The 21821-nt window shown below is 41.7% G+C and overlaps 1 non-coding gene across 1 annotated transcript; it reads left to right on the forward strand.

Moving 5' to 3' along the window:
- The first annotated feature begins 4358 nt into the window (after nucleotides 1-4358).
- On the forward strand, nucleotides 4359-4465 carry LOC142182410 (small nucleolar RNA R71). Its single transcript, XR_012711245.1, has one exon. It is a non-coding gene; the product is annotated as a small nucleolar RNA R71 (small nucleolar RNA).
- Nucleotides 4466-21821: the final 17356 nt, after the last annotated feature.

Below are 21821 nucleotides of genomic sequence, written 5' to 3' on the forward strand. Positions count from 1 at the left end.
CACAGTCTTGGTTAGCACACTCTTTATCTCTCTGTTGGACACTTCAACCTGCCCACTAGTTTGCGGGTGATAAGAGGTAGCCACCTTGTGGCGTACATCATACTTTGCAAGCAACTTCTCGAAAGCTCTATTACATAAGTGAGTGCCTCCATCACTGATAATCGCTCTTGGTGTCCCAAATCTGGTGAATATGTTCTTCTTCAAAAACCCCACCACCACTCTTGCATCATTAGTGGGCAACACTGCAGCTTCTACCCATTTGGACACATAATCCACAACAACAAGTATGTACTTATTGCAATAGGAGCTGACGAAGGTACCCATGAAGTCAATCCCCCAGACATCAAACACTTCCACCTCTTGAATTGGGTTCATGGGCATCTCATGGCGACGAGAAATGTTCCCGGTCTGCTGACATTCATTGCAACCCTTCACCCATTGGTGCGCATCTTTAAACACTGTTGGCCAAAAGAATCCGGCCTCAAGCACTTTCGCAGTTGTCCTGACCCCTCCAAATGTCCTCCATAAGCCGATGCGTGACAAGCCTGCAAAACAGAAGATTGTTCTATCTCGGGGACACACCTCCAGATCATATTGTCAACACAAATTCTAAATAGGTGAGGCTCATCCCAATAATACATGCGGCAGTCACGATAAAACATTTTCTTTTGTACAGATGAAAGGTCATAGGGAACTATATCGCAGGCCAGGTAATTTGCAAAATCTGCATACCATGGCGCTTTCTCAAGACTAGTAGCGAGCAGCTGCTCGTCTGGAAAGGTTTCCAGAATATCTTCAACCTCAACTGCATTTTCAGCTCCCTCAAGTCATGATAGATGATCAACGACTTGGTTCTCTATGCCCTTACGGTCACGAATTTCAAGGTCGAATTCTTGCAGCAGCAACACCCAACGAATCAGGCGCGGCTTAGACTCCTTCTTCTCAATCAAGTACTTGAGAGTTGCATGATCAGTGTATACAATTACTTTAGAACCAATCAGATATGATCTGAACTTGTCGAAAGCAAACACCACAACCAACATCTCCTTCTCAGTCACAGTATAGTTCATCTAGGCTCCACTCAGCGTTCTACTAGCATAGTAGATTGGATGCATCAGCTTGTCCTTCCGCTGTCCCAACACTGCCCTCACTGCGTAGTCACTGGCATCACACATGAGTTCGAATGGTTGCTCCTAGTTGGGGGCAACAATGATAGGTGTTGTGACTAGTCTCTTTTTCAGCTCCTCGAATGTTACCCTGCAATCATCAGAAAACAAGAAAGGGTGATCTTTTTCTAACAACTTACAGAGAGGGTTGGTAATTTTTGAGAAGTCTTTTATGAATCTTCGGTAGAAACCGGCATGCCCAAGGAAGCTTCTGATTGCTTTGACTGAAGTTAAAGGAGGTAGCTTTGCTATTACATCAACTTTAGCACGATCCACCTCAATTCCTTTGCTTGACACCCGGTGCCCCAAGACTATGCCTTCTTGTACCATGAAGTGGCACTTCTCCCAGTTCAGAACCAAGTTAGTCTCGATACACCGTTTCAGCACACGCGTCAGATTTATCAGGCACTCATCAAATGAATTTCCTACCACTGAGAAGTCATCCATGAACAACTCCATTATGTCCTCTACCATGTCAGTGAATATGGCCATCATGCACCGTTGGAATGTGGCGGGTGCGTTGCATAGGCCAAAGGGCATCCTCCGAAAGGCATAAATGCCATAAGGGCAAGTGAAAGAGATCTTCTCTATGTCCTCCGGTGCAATGGATATCTGGTTGTATCCTGAGTACCCGTCCAAAAAAATTAGAAGTGTGACCTCCCTGCCAGTCTGTCTAACATCTGATCAATGAAGGGAAGTGGGAAGTGGTCTTTCCGGGTGGCTAGATTTAGCTATCTATAATCCATGCAAATTCTCCAGCCCATGACTATTCTTGTAGAGATCAATTCATTGTTATCATTCTTAACTACCGTCATGCCGCCCTTTTTAGGTAGACATTGAACTGGGCTAACCCAGCTGCTGTCAGAGATTGGGAAGCTAATTCCCGCGTCTAACCACTTCATTACTTTCTTCTTCACCACTTCCTTCATGTTAGGGTTCAGCCTTCTTTGGTGTTCCCTGGAAGGTTTGTGTCCCTCTTCCAGTAGAATTTTGTGCATACAGTAGGCGGGGTTGATCCCCTTTATGTCTGCCATGGTCCACCCAATGGCAGTCTTGCACTCCTTAAGTACCTGCAAGAGTTGTTGCGCCTGCACATCTAACAAACTAGATGAGATAATAACAGGTAATGTGGAGTTAGGTCCAAGGAATTCATACCTGAGATGGTTGGGCAATGGCTTTAACTCCAACTTTGGTGGTTCTTCGATAGATGGCTTGGCTGGAGGAGTCTCTCGATTTTCCAAGTGCAAGGGCTCAAATTCTAGAGTTCTATCCCAGAACCCTCTACCCTCTAATGCCAACACCCATTCCGCCAGTTCCTCTCCATTCACCTCATCCAAATTCATTAAACATACAGCAAGGGGGTCCTCAATGGTTAGCACCTCATCATCAATCTCTACGATTACATCCACGGCATCAATAAGAGAACAATTGGCAAATTCACTTGGTCGCCTCATAGATTTCTGCACATTGAATGTTATCTCCTCATCGTTCAATCTCATCTTGAGCTCCTCGGTTTCACAATCAATGAGAGCTCTCCCTGTGGCCAAGAATGGTCTTCCCAAAATTATAGGAATCTCTTCATCCACTCTGCTGTCTAAGATCACAAAATCTGCAGGGAACACAAATTTCCCTACCTGAATTAGCACATCATCCAGTATACTAGACGGTCGTTTCACTGTCCTGTCAGCCAGCTGCAATAACATAGAGGTGGGTCTAGCTCTTCCAATGCCCAGCCTCTTGTAAATCGCCAGGGGCATAAAATTGATGCTGGCCCCTAGATCATACAGTGCTTTAGCAAAAGCAAAATTACCAATAGTGCATGGAATTGTAAAGCTCCCTGGGTCAGACAGCTTTTCTGCAATTGGTCTAGTCACCACTGCACTACATGTTTGAGTAAGAGTAACTGTGGCCAAGTCTTGGAAATCAAACTTTCGGGACATCAAGTCCTTCATCATTTTTGCATACCCAGGCATCTCCTTCAAAGCTTCAATCAATGGTATGTTTACCTGGATTTGTTTCGGCATTTCGAAGAACTTCTTGTATTGTTCCTCCTTTTGGTACTTAGCCAGCCTCTGAGGGAAAGGTGCAGGAGGTCTCTTCTTCCCAATCAACTGGGATTGATCCTTATCAGCTGCTACATCAACTACTGGTTCCTGGACTATCTCATCTTCTTTCTTGGTCGCATTTTGAATGCTATTTTCTTCCTGGGCAGGCTGGACTGGCACCTCCGTCAGTTTCGTTGACTCATCCAACTCAATGAGCACTGATATAAGTGTCTCAGCTTGTCTAGTTTCTCAAGCCCTCTCTTGCTCTACATCCAGATCTCTGCCATTACATAGACTTACCACCATTAGCTGCTTTGGGCCTTGGTCTTTTGGATATATCTGGGTGTCTGCAGGTAGTGTCCCATGAGGACGATTGTTCAGAGACATAGAAATTTGGCCCACCTGCACTTCAATATTCTTGATTGTTGCATCATGTGCATCCACTCTCTCATTAATCTTTGCATTAGACCCAATAACCTGCTGCATCATTGCCTCAAGTCTAGCAAACCCATCTTCCTGCCTTCCACCATGCTACTGCTGAGGAGGGTGATACCCCTGCTGCTGATTCTGATTATTATATCCCCGTGGCCTTGGGTAAGGTGCCATATTATTAGGGGGTCTCATACCTCCCATGTTTCTATTGTTGAACTGTAGATGGACTGGCCTGTATTGCTGATTTTGCTGGCCCCAATTCTGACCACCCTATCTCTGGCCTCCTTAATTAGACACATAATTCATGTCTTCAGGTTAGTGGTGATGATCATGTTTTGCATTCCATTGGTTACCGATTGGCTGACTAATGCAAGATGCGCACAAACCCCCATTGGTAGATACCAGTATCTACGATGTGTACCTGCTGCTTCTGCCCTGACTCTTCCACCTTTTTGGTGAGTATACTCATCTGTGTCAATAAGGTGGCCATATTTCAGCCATAGAGTTGGATGGATCTAAGGGCACTGAGTGAACCACTGGAGTAATAGGTGCATTCCTGGTTGTCCATCCCGAATTTTGTGCCATCTTGTCAAGCAGACCCTGGCCTTCTCTCCATGTTTTGCTCAAAAATGCTCCACCAGCTGAAGCATCAACAATGTTCTTCATGCTATCTGACAATCTCATGTAAAACCGCTGTCCCAACATCAGATCTGGAATACCATGGTGCGGGCATATAACCACCATCCCTTTAAAGCGCTCCCATGTTTTATGCAGTGTCTCTATTGGTCTCTGTTTAAAACTCAAAATTTTATCAATTTGTTGAGCAGTCTTATTGGATGGGTGGAACTTGTTATGGAATTGCCTGACTAACTCATCCCAAGTTGCTATAGAATCTATGGGAAGTGAGTTTAGCCAAGTCTGGGGAGCTCTTGTCACTGAGAATGGAAACAATAACAGCTTGATTGCTTCAGGAGTTACGTTGGGCTGCCTTTGTGTTTTGCAGATAGAGAGGAAGTTCTTCAAGTGCTGCTGAGGATCTTCGACTTGCGACCCCAAAAATAGTCCCTTGTTCTGCAACAAGTGCAGCATATTATTCGTAATTTGGAATGACTCAGCCTGTATCTGCGGAACTACAATGGCTGTGGACAGATTTTCAGCTGTGGGTTGTGCCCAGTCATAGAGAGCAGCCTCTGGCACTATTGGTACCGCTGGGTTTTCCTCGTGATCCCCTATGACTGTTTCGAATTATGCAGTTGTTGGTTGTTGTTTGTTTTTCCGATTAGCCTGATTCAAGGCCTTGAAAACTTTCTCGGGATCTGATAATGCTTCAAATACTTCACCAGATCTCGATGAGTTTCTAGGCATGCACCTGTGCAACCAAGTCAACAAACATTAAAATTTCAATGTAAAAATTGGGTATAGAAAAAAAAATGACTACAATAAGAATTTTTGTACTTCTTTCAATTGTAATTGATAGCACCGTTAATTTCCCGGCAACGGCGCCAAAAATTTGATCATGCCCAACTATGCCTTATAAAAGGACAATGCGGACGTTGCAAATATAACCTGGGTATTTATGCCCAGAGTCGAAACCGCAGAGAATTAACCTATCAATTACTTTCGTTGGACTTACTAAATTCTTTAGAATTAACCTCCCCAAACGTTGTGAATAACAGTTGATGGTATATTTAATAACTAAGATTGAAAGTCAATAAACAGTTGTAAACTAAATATGCTTAAGTTGTGAACAATAATGAGAAGGTTCTAAGGTAGTGATTTCCCCTATTGATGGAATCCCTTCTGTTTATGTTTCATATAGATTTACCAACACATCTCTATCAACCATGAACACTCTTTTTACCGTGAATCTCTCCCGAGTAATCACGATAATTTACTAGACGCACTCTCCCGAGATACGCTAGTTGGCTTTGTTTATTACAGTTCACTTTAGATTGCACTCAAGACTTCGTTATCCCTAATCCCGCATTTAAACCCGCAGTTATAGATCCCTCTTATACTTTGGGAGTGATGTTGTTCAACAATTACCTAAATATGCACTCTCTCCCGAGTTATGCATACTAAATAGGCAAAGCTAATTGAGGATCCTGTCAATTAACTACAACAAATACGTAGTTGAACAAATAGAGATTAAACTGGCAAACTATATTAACATAATCAAGAAGTTCATCCTTCAATAGGTTCCATCAAAACCCTAGACAAAAGATTTAGCTACTCATGACAATGGGTAAATAAACTATGAAAATATTCATGATCAAAATTGCCAGAAAAATAAAGAGAAGAAGAAAATATGATGTTTTGGGTGATCTCTCACACTTGTTTTTCTTGCCAAAGTACTCTCTACAACATTACATGCCTCCCTTGGGCGAGTTCTATTGTTTAATATAGGGTTTTGGGCTAAAAATCTCGTATTTTGCACTTCAGTCCCTCAATTTTCCGCTTCCTATCGCGGTCCTACCGCGGTTACGCCAGGACCGCGGCCAACTAGCCTCTCAGAATCCGCAACAGCCTTCTGCCGCGGTCCGACCGCGGTTACGCCGGGACCGCGACAGTCCATCTCCAGTTCTGGTTTTGCTGCCTTCGCGTGGTGCACTTAGCGGATATTGTAAGATTGGCCTCTTTTTTTCCGTAATTGATCCCAAAAGTACTCCATAGACTGTTTTTATTGTATATAGCCTGCAAAGCATGAAAACACTAATCAGAGCATTTTGTTATCACTTTTTACCATAAAAACTATACAAAAAGGTGGTTCTTTAGGGCCTAATTATAGTCCAATTCACCTATTATCATGATTTGTGTTGTGCCATTAGTTTTTTGTGAATACAGTAGATTCGTCACCGATCTATACAATTATTGTTTTAAAAAGCAAGACAAAGAAACTTACAGTCGATAGTATATGTTGAGTAAAACAAGACAAACTATATTCCTCTATAATCTAATTAAATTTTGATAAAAGCTTGGGAACCTAGGTATTTAACCTGCCAATTACATTATCTGAATATTATAACGGGAATTATTAGATTATTAGAGGAATATAGGTTGCCTCATCCTGTTTAGATATTGTATTATGTTTAAAATATTTGAATAGAGTAACCGCCTAAATAAATCATCTTCAAACATAGTACACTTAACTAAAGGGCATGTATAATGATGCTTGTGTATTAAATGAACAGAATAAATCTCCCTTCATCAGCATTAATTAAGCTTTGTGGTTATAATTAGCTGAAAAGACATGATAATATTAGTACAAATTAGTAGGTCAGATCAAACTTACTTTAGAGATAAAAATAGAGATTGATCTTACAAAAGTGACCGTAACCACCAGAAAAAAGCACTAATAGCTCTAATTAAGTGGAGTTTAGTAAATTAAAACAAGTAAGAAAAGATGCCAAAAAGCATTGATTTGATTTCCTTCCTTATAAAAATGACATCTCATTTGGCTCTGTCCTTAATCACATCGATTCCCATTTCCGTTGGATCCGTCGCTTGAACTTCATAGTGTATTCCGTCTGGGACTTGTCACACCCCTTTTCTACCCCTCCAAAACATAATGTGTGTTATGGATTGTGAGTTAAAGAGTTTTTTCCAATTAAAGTGACAAATTTGAAATAGGGATTATTTTGTTATTCAGAGTCGCCACTTGGAATTGATTTTTGGGTGTTCCAAGTCACCTTTTATTTGATCCCTATTCAAAGGAAAGTTTGGCTCTTTTATTATTGATCTGCGAAAACAAAGTCCGGGTAAGGAATTCTGTTAACCGGGAAAAAGGTATAAGGCATTCCCCAAGTCCCGTGGTTCTAGCACGGTCGCTTTATTGACTATATTTGGCTTATACTATTTTTTGGATAACTTGTGTTTTATTGGTTCTCATCTTTTACCTATGTCCGCTTTATTGCTTGATTAAAATTATGAAGTAAAAAAATTATCTTGAAATAAGTTACGCGTTCTAATACTTATTTTGTTACATATCACAATTATGCCACGGAGACCATACACATAGCCATGATATTTAATTATTTAAAGCGCACCTAAATAAACTAGCACACTTGAAGTATTTTCCTAAACTAATTTAAGATTGTTGTAAGGCCAAAAGTTATGGAATTGTTTGTGAAAAAAGTGTATGATTTTAGATATTTGAATAAATAAATTATCATATACCAATACCCTACATCCCAACAATTGAAGCCTAAACTTATTAGTGTCCAAATCTTCCAAACTTTAGCAAGTTTAAATACTATATCTTCAGAAACATGATTAAACATATAACATTTAAGGATTGATTTACATTATTATTTATAAAGTTTAAAGATAAATAAATAAAATCACATAAAATAAGATAAAAAAAAGAGAGAGAAGAATAAACCTTTTAATGCAAGATTTCCAATTAAATGAGTCTCCAAGAATATGTACAATAACTCAGACGAACGCCGAACAAGCATAAGTAAAGATGATCATCAAAGCCGGTGAACAGAGCTCCAACGGAATCCTCAACCTCGACTGTTAACACCACTCTTTGGCGTGTAAAAAGGGATGTTTTGAAGTATTTTTTGTTGGGTTTTGGGGTGTTGAATTGCTGGAAATTTTCGAAAGAAAGAGGAAGAAAGAATAACACGAGTAGAAATTGTCGTAGCGTAGAAGAAGAAAAAAAATTTGTTTCTCTCAATTCTCCCCTCTCTTTTCTCTCCTTTTTTTCCCCTTTTCTTCTCAGATTTTCTCTTCTATTTTTTCAGATTTTTTTTTATTTTTTTAAAAATATTTTATTATTTTTTAATTAAAAGAAATCTCACTTACAATTTGCTTTTCTTTTTTATAAAAAGAAATCTCACCTTTATTTACTTTTATTTTTTAAATTCCAACTTTAATTACTTTTATCTTATTTAAAATCTCACTTTTTTTACTTTTAAAAGAGGATTCCACTTATTTTACTTTTCTTAAAAAAAATAATCCACTTTCTTTTGCTTTTCTTATAAAAATTCTACTTCCTTTTACTTTAATTTTTTTTAATTTTCATCTACCTTTATATTTATTTTTTAATTCCAATTTTCTTTACTTTTTATTTTTTTAAAATTTTCACAAAACTTTAAAAAGTTTTCCACTTTCTTTTACTTTTTAAAAGAGAATTCCACCCACTTTTACTTTTATTTTATTTTTATTCCATACTTCCCTTTTTCTTATTTTTTATATCTCACCCAAAAATTAAAAAAAAAATAAATATTTTTTCGGATTTTTTTTATTATTTTAAAAATAAATTAAAATAATAGTAATAGTAATAATTCACCTTTTAAAATTTTGTATTTTTACCCTATGATAAAAAGTGTAACAAAGCTAAAAATTGTAGGTTAAAACCCCTAAAATATTTACATAGAAGAAGTGACAAAAAATTAAATATTGTCAAAAATTAGGTGCTCACAGCTGCCCCTTTTTGCTTGGAAACATGAAGAGTTTTCGAGCAAAGATAAGGTGAGTCATGTAACTAATTTTTGAACATATCTTTATTCAAAAGGAAAGAAATAAGGATAAGAGAAAAGAGAAAGGGTGCAACCGAGTCTTGGTTTTGGACAGCCTACATATCCCGGGTTATAGGGGAATCAGGTCGCTGTAGTTCAAGGAGAACTGTGGAATGATGAGTTGAAAAGTCGAGTGAGGTTCCGTCTAGGCTCTGGTCCGTAAGTCTGTTATTACATCAAAAATAAAAAAGAAACTAAACAAGCCTATCAGCTATGAGTTACAAGATTCATATCTATGAGTCTTCTGAAGCTTGATCTTAAGTCTTGGATGGTTCTTCTTGCAGACTCTGATCTGAATCTTGATGCTCGTTAGCTGCAACCGTTGGTTCATACTTCTTCAACTTTTCAGATCAAAACGGAACATGCAGAGCTTGTGACTTCAACTATGTCTTGAGCAATCCACATCTTTCCTTCGCTTCTACACTTTGGATTCACTTCTTTTCCTTTTTCTTTATTCTGGATTGAGACTCATTCTTTGGGCATCTCGAACCATGTGCCTCGAGGTAAAACCTGCTCAGACACCAAAGCAAACAAACGAATGAAATTTTTCTGCCCCAGTTTTCACTAGGAAAATTTCGTGAGTTATTATAACAAAATTCTAAACTACTTCTTTATTGAAAGCAACAAAATCAGGATTGTGTATCCTTGAGAAAAAGGGATTGGGGAGTGGGCCCTATATCTATACTAAAAGTCTACTAGGGAGTGGAGACCCTATGTTGGAAAGCTCAGCTAGGGATTAGCGTACCCTATACTGGTAAAGGAAATGTATACCGGGGTTGGTGCCATGTATTACTGAAAAGGAAATGTAACCAGGGGTTGGCACCCTGTATTACTGAAAAGGAAATGTAACCAGGGGTTGGTGCCATGTATTATTGAAAAGGAAATGTAACCAGGGGTTGGCACCCTGTATTACTGACCAAAAAAATAAAAATGTTGAATCCCCCTGGGTGATAAAGTTCTACCTGGGTTAAACTAACAAAAGCAAATATGGGCGAAGAGTACTTCTACCCGAAAACTATGAGTCGGATCTCCCTAGGAAAAAAGGTTCTACATGGTTAAGCTAATGTAAAACAACCTGAGTGAAGAGTACTTCTACCCGGAACTATGAGCTGGATCCCTCTAGGCGAAAAAGGTTCTGCCTGGGTTAAGCTACATAAAAATAACCTGAACTATGAGCTGGATCCCCCTAGGCGAAAAGGTTCTACCTGGGTTAAGCTAATGTAAAACAACCTGAGCGAAGAGTACTTCTACCCGGAAATATAAGTTGGATCCCCCTAGGCGAAAAGGTTCTACCTGGGTTAAGCTAAGTAAAAATAACCTGAGTGAAGAGTACTTCTACCCGGAACTATAAGCTGGATCCCCCTAGGCGAAAAGGTTCTACCTGGGTTAAGCTAATGTAAAAACAACCTGAGCGAAGAGTACTTCTACCCGGAAATATGAGCTGGATCCCCCTAGGCGAAAAGGTTCTACCTGGGTTAAGCTACGTAAAACTAACCTGAGTGAAGAGTACTTCTACCCGGAACTATGAGCTGGATCCCCCTAGGCGAAAAGGTTCTACCTGGGTTAAGCTAATGTAAAACAACTTGAGCGAAGAGTACTTCTACCCGAAAATATGAGCTGGATCCCCCTAGGCGAAAAGGTTCTACCTGGGTTAAGCTAATGTAAAACAACCTGAGCAAAGAGTACTTCTACTCGAAAATATGAGCTGGATCCCCCTAGGCGAAAAGGTTATACCTGGGTTAAGCTACGTAAAATAACCTGAGCGAAGAGTACTTCTACCCAAAACTATGAGCTGGATCCCCCTAGGCGAAAAGGTTCTACCTGGGTTAAGCTAATGTAAAAACAACCTGAGCGAAGAGTACTTCTACCCGGAAATACGAGCTGGATCCCCCTAGGCGAAAAGGTTCTACCTGGGTTAAGCTACGTAAAAATAACCTGAGCGAAGAGTACTTCTACCCGAAACTATGAGATGGATCCCCCTACGCGAAAAGGTTCTACCTGGGTTAAGCTAATATAAAACAACCTGAGCGAAGAGTACTTCTACCCGAAAATATGAGCTGCATCCCCCTAGGCGAAAGGTTCTACCTGGATTAAGCTACGTAAAAATAACCTGAGCGAAGAGTACTTCTACCCGAAACTATGAGTTGGATCCCCCTAGGCGAAAAGGTTCTACCTGGGTTAAGCTAAATAAAAATAGGAGGTGGGAACAATAGTGACGTATGCCAAAAGTAAAAGAAAAATGGAGATTTTAAGGAACTTACGTTTGGTGACATTCGTTCTTTTAGAATCACCATTCTGCATGCTTTGTTCCTACTTCAAACAAAGAAATATTTGTGAGTTTTCAAAGTGGTGGTTGGTTTGTGGCCTTGATGCCATGAGTAACTTGGTTCACGGCCACTGCTGTCGAAGAACCTATTCTGTCAGCGTGGTACCGAGATGTCCATGGTATCGCTACCCTTGTCTCTAAGGCAAGGCTATTTTTTCTTTAAAATCAAGCTCAGTTGTCTTGCACCCAGTATCAGTTTGTGTCCGTAGTGCTTATCAACTTTTCTTATGAAGCAGGTTTTGCTTAGGAGACCTTTTCAGTTTCTTTGAGACATTTTGTTCGCCTTATCAAATGAGATCACGGATGGATTTGTGCCTTCGTCAATGCCATATATGCCCCAAATTGTTCTTGACATTACAGGGAAACTGTATCCAGTTTTGCAGCCCTTTCTTTGCTTCGATTTTGATGCAGGATTAGACCGAAAAGGACTCAAAGAAAAAATTATGGGTAAAAATAGAATAATAATTGGAAACGAAAAAGAACTGTGCTTAAACAAAAGGTGTCCCTTTCGGGGAAAGGAATATGGAGACTTATCTGGAGGTATGTGTCGACTTCAATGAATGATGACATGCATTTTGGACTGGACGCCTAATTTGTCTAAGCTGTCTATTTCTCAAAATATGCCGCAAATGCTCATCTTGAATTTGTCTTGGTTGTGCTCATGCCGGAGAATCGAAGACCCTTATTCGGCTAGTAGTGCCCTTTGCAGGTTTTCGCTAACTAACCTCTCTCATTTCTCTACTAACCGTCACCTTATGGTGCCCATATGGGTTTTCACCCATAAGACTCTCTCATCTTTTTGTTCATTGTTGCCTTATAGTGCCCGTACGGATTTTCACTGATAAGACTCTCTCATTTTTTTTGACTAAGATACTGCATGAGGGAGGTTACCCAACGCCCTTGGCATGTGAACTTCAAACATTCTCAAACACATCGACCAGAAGCTCTTGAAAGGTAAAAAGGCGAAATGAACCTTGAAACGAATTACAACTTTTGGAAACCGTTTTTTACAGAAAAACCGTGAAATAAAACAAACTTCTGCCCCAGTTTTGGAGTACTAGAAATATGGGTTTTTTGTTCTGATGGGACCGAACCCGGGTAAGGCTGCCTACGTATCCTTTCGGAATCAAGTCTCACGTAGTTCAATGCAAGGATTATTTTTTTTTGGCTTTTTTGCTTTTTTTTCAAGTACACAGGTAGACAAATACGGATCAAAAGGCTTAACAAAAGGGTGACACCTATTTGGAGTAGCGAACAAATGATAGCCTTTGTCACTTCAATCTGAGAAAATCAATGCGTGAAATTCTACAGTGGGTATATATCAGACATAATATCTTTTGACTGCATCTGCGTTAATAGTCATGTCTGGTACCCGTCCATCATCATCTACCAAGTGCAAGGCCCCTTTTGGTAACACTTTCTTGATGATGTAGGGTCCTTGCCAGTTCGGGGCAAACTTTCCTTTAGCTTCCACCTGGTGTGGAAGGATGCGTTTCAACACCAGCTGACCGACCTCAAACTGCCTTGGGCGCACTTTCTTATTGTAAGCGCGTGCCATTCTTTGCTGGTACAACTGGCCAAAAGACACTACTGCTAGCCGTTTTTCATCGATCAACATCAGTTTTTCTAATCGGGTCTTGACCCACTCAGTGTCTTCAATCTCTGATTCCATAATAATTCGGAGAGAGGGAATTTTGACTTCAGCGGGTATTACAGCTTTAGTTCCATATACAAGCAGATACGGAGTTGCACCAACAGATGTGCGAATAGTAGTGCGGTTTCCCAAAAGAACAAAAGGCAGCTTTTCATGCCATTGCCTGGAACCTTGGATCATCTTTCGAAGAATCTTCTTGATGTTCTTGTTTGCCGCTTCAACAGATCCATTGGCTTTTGGCCGATAAGGGGTAGAATGGCGATGCATGATTTTAAATTGTTCGCATACCTCCTTCACCAAATGACTATTTAGATTGGCTGCATTATCAGTGATAATGGTCTTTGGGATACCAAAGCGACAGATGATGTTGGAGTGAATGAAATCTACCACTGCTTTCTTGGTGACTGCTTTGAAAGTGACGGTCTCCACCCACTTGGTGAAGTAATCAATTGCAACCAAAATGAATCTATGCCCATTTGAAGCCTTTGGCTTGATCAACCCAATGACATCCATTCCCCAAGCAACGAACGGCCAAGGAGAGGACATGGGATGCAACTCCGAAGGAGGCGAGTGAATCATATCACCATGAATCTGGCATTGGTGATACTTGCGAACAAATTTGAAGCAATCTCACTCCATAGTAAGCCAATAATACCCTGCCCGCAGAATCTTCTTTGCCAAAACATATCCATTCATGTGAGCTCTGCATACCCCTGAATGCACTTCACTCATGATCCTCTCTGCTTCTGTAGCACCTATGCATCTCAACAAGTTTAAATCTGGGGTCCTCTGGTACAGAATTTCCCCATTCCGGAAGAAACCATTGGCGAGCCGCCTTATAGTTCTTTTTTGATCTCCTTTGGCATGCTCTGGATATTCTCTTGTTTTTAGGAATCGTTTGATGTCATGATACCATGGTTCACCATCTGGTTCCGTCTCGATTTTATTGCAGTAACCGTGTTAATTCCGAACTTAGATTTCTAATGGGTCAACATGAGTGTTGCCTGGATAAGGGAGCATCGAGGCTAAAGTGGCCAAGGCATCGGCTAGCTCGTTGTGAAACCTGAGAATGTACCTGAACTCGATGGATCTGAATCTTTTGCTTAAGTCTTGCACATATTGTCTGTACGGAATAAGCTTGATATCTCGAGTATCCCATTCACCTTGGGCTTGTCGGATAATCAAGTCAGAATCTCCTATAACCAATAGTTCATGCACATCCAGATCGATGGCCATTTTCAAACCCATGATACAAGCTTCGTATTCTGCCGTATTATTGGTACAGAAGAACCGAAGTCGGGCTGTAACAGGGTAATGATGTCCAATAGGTGAGATGAGGATTTCCCCAATCCCAACTCCTTTGATGTTGACAGCCCCATCAAAATACATTTTCCATACAGGGTGATCGTCTGAAACTACTTCCTCTATTGAGTTGACCTCTTCGTCTGGGAAGTATGTGCTAAGTGGCCTGTACTCATCATCAACTGGATTCTCTGCCAAATGATCTGCCAAAGCCTGTGCTTTCATCGCGGTGTGAGTGACATAGACGATGTCGAACTCTTTGAGCAGGATTTGCCATTTTGCGAGCCTGCCAGTGGGCATTGGCTTTTGAAAGATGTACTTCAAAGGATCCATTCTGGATATGAGGTAAGTAGTGTAGGCCAAAAGATAATGTCTCAGCTTCTAAGCGACCCAAGTCAAGGCACAACATGTCCTTTCTAAAAGGGTGTACTTAACCTCATAATTGGTGAACTTCTTGCTCAAATAGTAGATTGACTGTTCCTTTTTGCCTGTTGCATCATGTTTCCCCAGAACACATCCAAAGGAATTATCCATCACTGATAGATATAAAAACAAAGGCCTACCAAGTTCAGGTGGGACCAGTACAGGGGGTTTTGACAGATAATCTTTGATCCTATCAAAGGCTTTTTGGCAATCGTCCATCCACTTGATAGCGGTATCCTTTTTAGCAACTTAAAGATGGGCTCGCATGTGGTTGTGAGCTGAGAAATGAACCTACTGATGTAGTTCAACCTCCCGAGTAAACTCATGACTTCCTTTTTGTTCTTCGGAGGTGGCAAATCTCGAATGGATTTTATCTTAGATGGATCTAGTTCAATGCCTCTTCGGCTGACTATAAAATCGAGGAGTTTCCCAGATGGAACCCCAAATGCACACTTGGCTGGATTAAGCTTAAGGTCATACCTTCGAAGCCGTTCGAAGAACTTTTTCAAATCGCACACGTGATCAGCCTGTGTCTTTGATTTTATGATGACATCATCGACATATACTTCAATCTCTTTATGCATCATGTCATGAAAAATGGTGGTCATGGCCCTCATTTAAGTTTCCCCTACATTCTTTAAACTGAATGGCATGACCCTGTAACAATAAGTACCCCAGGGAGTGGTAAAAGCGGTCTTTTCTACATCATCTTCATCCATTAGAATTTGGTGGTACCCAGCATATCAATCCATGAATGATTGTATCTCATACTTTGCGCAATTATCTACAAGAATGTGAATATTTGGCAAAGGAAAATTATCCTTTGGACTTGCTTTGTTCAGGTCCCTGTAGTCAACACAGACTCTGGTCTTTCCATCCTTCTTCGGCACAGGCACAACATTCGCCACCCAGGTGGTGTATCGGACAGCTCTGATCACATTGGCGTTCAATTGCTTAATTATTTCCTCTTTGATTTTGTCACTCACATCTGTTTTAAATTTTCGTTACTTTTGTTGGACTGGTGGAAAATCAGGATACGTAGGAAGCTCATGAACCACTAGATCGACACTTAAACCCGTCATATCATCGTAAGACCAAGCAAACACATCTCTGTATTCAAATAAAAGTCGAATCAAGGCACCTCTGGTTTTCTGTTCGGTGTGAATGCTTATCTTCATTTCTCTAATTTCTTCAAGACTTCCGATATTAATTGGCTCAATTTCATTAAGGTTGGGCTTAGGCTTGTTTTCAAATTGTTCCAACTCTCTTTTTATTTCCTCAACAACCTCATCTTCATCACATTCCACCTCTTGATGCATTATTTCGATATTAGACAGCTTTTTAAGATCTGGGCGTGAATTCCTCATGCATGTCATGTTATTAAAGCCGGTATTAACAAAACTAAAATGGAAATAAAATGACAGGAATTAGGAAAAGGGAAAGATACAAAACTTAATACAAAACTGAACTGCATTTCATTGAACTCGAAAGGATAGAAGGGTTAACATTAAAATAAAACAATCACACTGAGATGTTTGGATTACAACCCTGAAAGTAACCCAAAAATACAAAAAAGAAGCTGCAAAAGCAAACTACCAAGACTCTTTCCTTGTGGGGAGAGGAATTGCTTCCTAGTTGGTGAGCATGGTGTCTGGGTCAATTAGTTGCATATCGGCACGACTAGTGCCTTCACCGGCCTGGATCATATTCACTTCAGAAAACATCTGCCTGAGGTCAGGGCAAATTTCATCAATGTTTGCATGCGCCGAGAAATTTTGAACCTCTTGGAGTCGTGGCTTGACAAAAGTGTAGAAAATGTGAGGGATAGGTTGTTGCAAGACCCATCCATGCTTTCTGTGGTGCTTGGCTTTGTTTTTGTCTGCTTGTGTTGGCCTGAAGCCTAAACCAAAAGTACCCCGATTACCGAACGGAGAAATAGGCTCTGAAATTCCTTGCAATGATGTCCCCAAGCCTTTCCCTGGCTCATAACCTTGTCTCATCATAACCGCAGCCACCATTATAGATGTGGTGGAAAGACGAGGATGCAGAATGGGCTTTCCTTCCTCAACATGATCCACAGAAACCACTTCAAAAGCTTGATAGACAATGGACTCACACCCTTTCTTGGCCTCAATGCACGGGATTAATGGGTCTTTATAAATGGATGACTCGTCTTCTCCGTGAACAATAATCTCTTACCTATTGTGTTCGAACTTGACCATATGATGCAATGTGGATGGCACAGCTCGAGCCATATGGATCCATGGCCTTCCAAGAAGAAAGTTATAAGAAGTGTCCATGTCCACTACTTGGAAGACAATTTCAAAGTCAACCGGCCCAATCGTCATAGTGAGGTTGATCTCCCCAATGGTATCTCTCACTGAACCGTCAAAAGCCTGGATGCGAACATTGTTGGGTCAGATTCTGTCTGTGTTGATCTTCATGCCTTGCAAAGTAGAGAGAGAGCATACATCTACACTCGAGCCTCCATCGACCATGACTCGCTTTACATAATGCCCCTCACATTTGATGAACAGGTGCAAAAACCTATTGTGTCCGGCTCCTTCCTCGGGAAGTTCATCATCAGTAAAGGAGATTCTGTTTACCTCGAAAAATCTATTAGCCATCTTCTCCAACTCATTCACTGTGGTCTCCTCAGAGACATGAGCCTCGTTTAAGGTCTTGATTAGTACACGTGCATGCTCTTTTGAGTGTAGGAGTAGAGATAGTAGAGAGATTTGGGCAGGAGTCTTTCTTAGCTGTTCAATGATTGAGTAGTCATGAACTTTCATCTTTTTCAAAAACTCTTCTGCCTCTTCTTCCGTGACAGATTTCTTTATTGGCAATTGTCCCTCTCTGATTTGCTTGGCCTTCCTCAACTCCTCTGGAGAGTAACACCTCCCTGATGGAGTTAAACCTCCAATTTCCCCCACTTCTTCTATGATTTCCTTGCCTTTGTACGTCATCACAGTTTTGTTGTAGTTCCAAGGAATGGTTTTTGTATTTGTCACAGGGGGTTGCATGGCAGGTCTGATTATGATCGGCTCTGTTATATCGTTTGTACTACCCTATTTCTGCCTTGTGATGGGGTGGCCTCCAAGGACATACAACCTTGGGCTTGGAACATTAGAGCGAACTTCCAATCTTGTGACCTTGGGAACAAATAAAGTTACATTTTTTGAACTCAGGCCGCCTTTCACAAACAATGGCACATCTTGGATCGGACTTACATCCCATTTGGTTCCCTTTGAATTGTTCCCACGGTCATCTCTGCCCGATTAAATGGCCTGCATTCCAGATATCGTCCAATCATTCCTACAAAATGAACATCGTTGTGTGCTGGCAATGGGTTGTTTGTAACATTGGGAGGTTCTTCCATTTGTTACCACAATCAACTTTTCAGTGATGAGTCTTTCTATAGCTCTTTTTACAGTCCAACAGTCATCCGTGTTATGCCCCGGGGCACCTGAATGATATTCACATCTAGCATTTGCTTGAAATCCATGTGAATCCTGATGCATATGGTGGGGAGCGATGGGTCCAATCACGCCCATCTATTTCAGCTTTCGGAAAAGACTAGAGTATGGTTCAGCCAATGGGGTGAATTTTTCCACCGGCCTCTACTCTCGACCGTAATCCTGCCTGGGACGAGCATTGTAGAGTGCCCAAAAATTTTGTTGCTGAGGTTGGGGGGCCCTTAGAGCTGGTGCCTGTACCTGTTGATTGGGAGGCCGAGCATATGATTGAGCATTGAACACTGTATATTGCGGTGGGCCCACAGAGTATTGAGGAATCGGCGGGGATAATAATGTTGAGGGTAGCTGGATTGCCCCTGCTGAACTTGCACATAATGGTGCGATGCCCCTCTTTGAAACTCCCTAGATCCCGAAGCCATTATGGACCCTTCATCTCTCTTCTTTCTATTTTCCAAACCTCCCGACCCAGTTTGGATAGCTTGGGTGGTGGCTTTGATAGCAGCTTGACTTACAATTCTACCGGTCTTGAGGCCATTTTCGACCATCTCCCCTATTTTGATTGCTTCTGCAAAAGGTCTCATCGCGGACATCATGTTCTGAAAGTAATTAGGCTCTTGAGCTTCCAGAAAAACAGTGATCAACTCGTGGTTATCCATGGGTGGCTTAACTCTAGCCGCTTGATCCCTCCACTTGATGGCATATTCCCTAAAACTTTCGGTCGGATTTTTCTTCATATTGGACAAAGAATTACGATCCGGCGCAATATCAATGTTGTATTGGAATTACTTGATGAAGGCCTGGGCCATGTCGTCCAAGACATGCCAGTGAGAGATGTCCTGGTCAATGAACCACTCAGAGGCTACCCCTATAAGACTTTCTCCAAAATATGCCATCAACAATTCTTCTCTTCCGCCTGCACCCCTCAGCTGGTTGCAGTACCTTTTCAAGTGGGCGATAGGGTCGCCGTGTCCATCATATTTCTCGAATTTTGGGGTCTTGAAACCTGGTGGCAAATGGATGTGAGGGAACATACACAGATCATTGAACAAGACACTTTTGTGACCACCTATTCCCTGTATGTTCTTTATGTTTTGTTCAAGAATTTTCACTTTCCTGGCCATCTCATCCGACTCACTTGTCTTTGTAGGCTTTTCATTTTCCGCTGGTGACTCGTACTGAGGAGTCTGATTGATTGGGAGCTGAGGCCCTAAAAGCCATATTTGGGGAGTAGTATTGGCCATCATAAACCTGAGGTAGTGGCTCGTTGTTGGGTCTCGTCACAGGTGGTGGCGGTGGTATTGTATATACCGGTGCGCCAGACACAACTAGAGGGGTGTTCCTAAACGGTGCGACTGGAGGTCGCATATTAAAAGTACCGGGGGCAGCATGGAGGCTGTAGTTTGGCACATACCCTGGTGGTAGAATGGGATCGCTCGTTGCATGGAGCGGTGTCTGAGTAGCCACCAAGGTATGTGCCAAACTACAGCCTCCCTGTTGCCCCCGGTACTTTAATTATGCGACCTCCAATCGCACCGTTTAGGAACACCCCTCAAGTTGTGTCTGGCGCACCGGTATATACAATACCACCGCCACCACCTGTGACGAGACCCAACAACGAGCCACTACCTCAGGTTTATGATGGCCAATACTACTCCCCAAATATGGCTTTTAGGGCCTCAGCTCCCAATCAATCAGACTCCTCAGTACGAGTCACCAGCGGAAAATGAAAAGCCTACAAAGACAAGTGAGTCGGATGAGATGGCCAGGAAAGTGAAAATTCTTGAACAAAACATAAAGAACATACAGGGAATAGGTGGTCACAAAAGTGTCTTGTTCAATGATCTGTGTATGTTCCCTCACATCCATTTGCCACCAGGTTTCAAGACCCCAAAATTCGAGAAATATGATGGACACGGCGACCCTATCGCCCACTTGAAAAGGTACTGCAACCAGCTGAGGGGTGCAGGCGGAAGAGAAGAATTGTTGATGGCATATTTTGGAGAAAGTCTTATAGGGGTAGCCTCTGAGTGGTTCATTGACCAGGACATCTCTCACTGGCATGTCTTGGACGACATGGCCCAGGCCTTCATCAAGTAATTCCAATACAACATTGATATTGCGCCGGATCGTAATTCTTTGTCCAATATGAAGAAAAATCCGACCGAAAGTTTTAGGGAATATGCCATCAAGTGGAGGGATCAAGCGGCTAGAGTTAAGCCACCCATGGATAACCACGAGTTGATCACTGTTTTTCTGGAAGCTCAAGAGCCTAATTACTTTCAGAACATGATGTCCGCGATGAGACCTTTTGCAGAAGCAATCAAAATAGGGGAGATGGTCGAAAATGGCCTCAAGACCGGTAGAATTGTAAGTCAAGCTGCTATCAAAGCCACCACCCAAGCTATCCAAACTGGGTCGGGAGGTTTGGAAAATAGAAAGAAGAGAGATGAAGCGTCCATGATGGCTTCGGGATCTAGGGAGTTTCAAAGAGGGGCATCGCACCATTATGTGCAAGTTCAGCAGGGGCAATCCAGCTACCCTCAACATTATTATCCCCCGTCGATTCCTCAATACTCTGTGGGGCCACCGTAATATACAGTGTTCAATGCTCAATCATATGCTCGGCCTCCCAATCAACAGGTACAGGCACCAGCTCTAAGGGCCCCCGACCTCAGCAACAAAATTTTTGGGCACCCTACAATACTCGTCCCAGGCAGGATTACGGTCGAGAGCAGAGGCCAGTGGAAAAATTCACCCCATTGGCTGAACCATACTCTAGTCTTTTCCGGAAGCTGAAACAGATGGGCGTGATTGGACCCATCGCTCCCCACCATATGCATCCCAATTCACATGGATTTCAAGCAAATGCTAGATGTGAATATCATTCAGGTGCCCCGGAGCATAACACGGATGACTGTTGGACTCTAAAAAGAGCTATAGAAAGACTCATCACTGAAAAGTTGATTGTGGTAACAAATGGCGAAGAACCTCCCAATGTTACAAACAACCCATTGCCAGCACACAACGATGTTCATTTTGTAGGAATGATTGGACGAAATCTGGAATGCAGGCCATTTAATCGGGCAGAGATGACCATGGGAACAATTTAAGAGGGAACCAAATGTGATGAATGTCCGATCCAAGATGTGCCATTGTTTGTGAAAGGCGCCCCAAGTTCAGAAAATGTAACTTTATTTATTCCCAAGGTCACGAGATTGGAAGTTCGCTCTAATGTTCCAAGCCCAAGGTTGTATGTCCTTGAAAGCCACCCCATCATAAGGCAGAAACAGGGCAGTACAAACGGTATAACAGAGCCGATCATAATCAGACCTGCCATGCAACCCCCTGTGACAAATACAAAAACCATTCCTTGGAACTACAACAAAACTGTGATGATATACAAAGGCAAGGAAATCATAGAAGAAGTGGGGGAAACTGGAGGTTTGACTCAATCAGGGAGGTGTTACTCTCC

The sequence above is a fragment of the Nicotiana tabacum genome, chromosome 6 (genome assembly GCF_000715075.1).
Source record: "Nicotiana tabacum cultivar K326 chromosome 6, ASM71507v2, whole genome shotgun sequence".
NCBI lineage: Eukaryota > Viridiplantae > Streptophyta > Magnoliopsida > Solanales > Solanaceae > Nicotiana > Nicotiana tabacum.